Source organism: Elephantulus edwardii, unplaced genomic scaffold (assembly GCF_000299155.1).
Source record: "Elephantulus edwardii isolate Elephantulus edwardi_28Jun2011 unplaced genomic scaffold, EleEdw1.0 scaffold00005, whole genome shotgun sequence".
Taxonomy (NCBI): Eukaryota; Metazoa; Chordata; class Mammalia; order Macroscelidea; family Macroscelididae; genus Elephantulus; species Elephantulus edwardii.
The window spans coordinates 10,998,930-11,002,855 of NW_006399755.1; positions in this window are offsets into that span (position 1 = coordinate 10,998,930).

Consider the following 3,926-nt stretch of genomic DNA (forward strand, 5'->3'; position numbering starts at 1 on the left):
TGCCGCTGGTCTACTTGGAGCTCAACCGAACGTGGCTACCCGGGCGAGGGAGCGAGGCGGGCGTCAACGTCCTGAGATGGATGGTCACCGCGGCCAATAGGCGCGCGCGGGGGCGGGCCCGGGGCGGCCCGGGAGGGACGCCCTGTCAGCGCCTGGCCGCGGCAGTCCCCGCTGCGGCCGCCTTCGCGGAGCCGCTGCCTCTGCTCCCGCGGGCGAAATTGGGGTGTCCAGGGGCTCAAGCCTTCCTTTTCTGTAGATGTGAATAGAGGGCACAGATCAGAAGGGGGCGCTCTGGTGTCCTGACCCCAGTGAGGAGAGGGATTTGACCAGTGCTCCCCGAGGTTTGGACCACTGAAGGGGAGGAGGGGGACGCTGCGGCAGCGTCGATGGGGAGGGGTCTCGGACCCCAGAGCCAAGCGTCGCTCTCTCCCTCCCGCCACGTCCCTCTCCCTTATCTGCTCCTCTCCTTCCCCCTGGCAGCGGCCCGCGCCCGCCCAGCCCTTATCTCCCCCTTCTGCTCAGCCGCCCTCCCCCTAGGCTCCGACCCCGACCCCCTCGCTGACTCCAGCCCGGCCCCCAGCCTCCTCCCGGGCCCACCCGCCCCGCCCCCGGCCCTCCTTCTCGCCTAGTCTAGCTTCGGAGCGCCGGGCCCGGGCTCCACGCTGCGAGCTGGGCGGCTGGAGCCGGCGCCGAGGCGCGCGGCTTGCTCCTTTACTAGATCATTAAAATACTTTGGAAAACCCCAAAGTGAAGCCGCGCGAAAATGGCTCTGGGCGTGCTTTGGGGAGATCCAAGGAGGGCATGAGGACTTGGTCTAAGAGGAGGGAGAGCTATTCCCCCAAATTTCCAAGGCTTGCCAGCCCTGGCAAGTTAGCCACTCAGCTTCTCCCCAAGAAACGATGCCGTTTGGGTGCAGGAGTCGAGGGCATCACCTGGGAAGCCACTGACATGAAATGCGCGCCACCAGAATTCTGCAAACTTAAAATAAATGGAACTAAATTGGGGAGTAGGGGACTAGAGTCAGGCATGGGGGGAAGGGAAGCTTCTATTGTCAGTGACCCAGGTGTACAATGGGAAATTGTGAGGGGGCTGGAAGAGTGACCCAGCTTTTTGCTGCTGACTCCTCTCCACTCACGCCGAGAACCCAGAGAACACAACTGTGTACACTTCACTAGAGACTCTAAAACTAGAAACCGGTGACATAAGGGAAGGCTCCCCCATTTTCATACTGTTTTGAGAGCGCGGTCCTCTTTAAATGCGATTAAGCACTGTGAGCACTGTCCCTTTAAAAGAGTCAAGCAGAAAAAGCTGTGTAAGCGCTGATTGGCTGCCTGTTTGGATACATCTTTAGGGGAGCCTTGAAACTGTTAGCCTAGGTTGATTTTTTTTTTTTTTAACTGCGCTGTTCCAATAAACAAGTAACGCCCCTCCCCCTAACATGCCTCGCACCAAACAATTAAAGGATAGGTCAGTGTCCTGGGGAAAACACGATTCAAGTAGGAAAACTCAAAACTAGATTTCAACAAAATAAATAATCATTCCCAACCCTTAAAGTTTGCTTATTTTGATGTGTAAGAGAGAAAGGGGGCTTTTAAAAGAAATGCCCCACAGCAAATGGATCTGCATTGGTTCAGGAAGGAGACTCTGGGTGCATTTTTGGAATAATGTTCTTCTCAGTGTAATAGCCTGCCTAAATTAGAATATGGCCAGGCCCTGAGGACGCCTCTGGACTCAGTCTGCTCTCTGCCTGATCGCAGAGCACAGAAAAAAGGACCAGAAAAAAGGAAGACGCTGAGTCTTAGTTTATGTGTGCGGTGTGCTAGTCCCCGAGTTTAAAGGTTGTTTTGTGAATGAGAAAGGCATGGAGGTTGGGAGGGAATTGAAATACATCGATAGAGGAGAGAAGGAAATAATTACAGTTATTTTTTCCCCAGGCAGTTTAATTTAATAGGGCTAACTTAAGGTACCTTAGAGCCTCCACTAATTAAATTGGCCTGCTCATACCCTTCCCCTGGACTTCCTTCTATTTTTGATGGGCTAGGAATGGCCGGGTATGGCTTGTCAACAGACTGACTCACGAGAAACCTGACTCATCTTGTGTCTGCAAGGCCCACGAATTAGAATATTGGTTCGGTCATGGCTAAAGAAAAACACTGCCCCTCCCCAGTCTCACCACACTGAGGGTCTCCACCAAGTTGGCTGTGTCCTGTCAAGGTGAGGGCTTAAATACTAGAACATCTGTGCAGGTCTCAGTTTCCTAATCGGTCAAAGGGATAAGGGAATATGGAAGATCTTTCATTCTATTGAGAGTCTGATATTCTGTGATGCCAAGATTTCTTTTTATAAAGGAGCATGTGTGGTAAGCAGGGGGAAAGCCAAAAGCTTATGATAGAATTGGTCCCAACTCAAAATGACCCTCTCTCAGTGTGTCAAAGCGAAATTCTTCTCCACAGGATTTTCTTTTGTTATCCTTTTAAATTGTGAAATACATAGCACAAAATATCTGCCATATCAACAATTTCTACATGTAACACTCAGTGACATTGATTACATTCTTGTGCAACTGTTCCTATCTTTTCCAAGTTATTCTACCCTCCTTAACAAAGTCAATGTCCCCTAAGCAAACATTCCACCGTTCCCCCTTCCTCCTTCAGTAATCCTTGATTTAGGTATATTTATTTATTTCCTTGCAATTTTCAACAGCTCGCCTTGGAGAAGTAGATCACCAGATCTCTGGATGGATTTGAACTGCCAACTTTTCAGTTAACCATTTCTACCACCAGTGACTCCAGTAGCAAACAGAAGAGGGATGCTATTTGAAGAGCCTGTGCCAGGCACCCTGCTCCTGAGACTTGTCCTTTGCTGGAGCTTAACACAGAATCAGGAGCCTGCAGAGGAGAAGGAAACTGGGTGAGTTCCTTGGTCAAAGGACTGCTCAGCCCCAGCCCGGCTGTAGCTGCTGGTACAATTATCCAAAATGAAGTCAGATCAGAGTCAGCGCCCAACACTCTAGAGCCACGGTTTGAGATCCCAACCTCTCTTCCCCCACTGGGTCCCCTGGCCCCCACCTCCCGTGGACCACGTCTTTCAGCGTGGTATCTCTCTGCCAGGAATACCTCCTGCCCCAACATCTTTTCTCCCCCTGTTCTTTCTCTCTATCTCCACCTCCTCTTCAATAACCTCTTAGTTCACAACCCAAATGGAACTCATTCTTCTACCCCACTCATTCTTCTACCCCGCTTTGTTTGTCGCATTTTGCTTCTGTCACAGTCACTCTTCCTTCTTCTTGCCCATTGTTATGGGTAGTTGTTTACTGTCTGTCTCCCTCACCAGACTGGGAGGGCAGGAGGTAGGTCTGAGTCATTGGTATGTCCCTAGCACCCAGCATGGGTTCATGACTTGTGTGTTGAATATTAACATTAAGTGTAGCAACAGGGGCTGGGGAGACCAAGAGAGGACCATCCCCAAAGTAACTATCCCCAAGTAGCACCATCCAAATAGCTCTGTGGGGAGATAAGAACCACACACAACAATAGGTCAAGATAAGCACACCCTTCTGCCCAGCTACAGCCCCCTAGAACGACTGCACTTCCAGTTCTCAGAACTCACCCTGAACTGTTCCCTCCTTAATCCCTTTTTCAGTTCAGGACCTATTGTGTTTCAAGTCCTGTTGCAGGCACTGTGATAAAGCAGACCAAAACTGTAGTCCTTATATAGTTGTGAAATTCTCTGCCCGAAAGCCTAGTCTTGTGACTGACTCCTCCAAATTTTTCTAAATTCCAGCTTGGACAGGTATCATTGCCCCCATTGAGCCCTTTGCACTACTCCCAGCTCCTGCACCTCCTGCTGATTAAGACCTTTTACTGAACAAATTATCGCAGAGTTCGTGTGTGTGTGTGTGTGTGTGTGTGTGTGTGTGTGTGTGT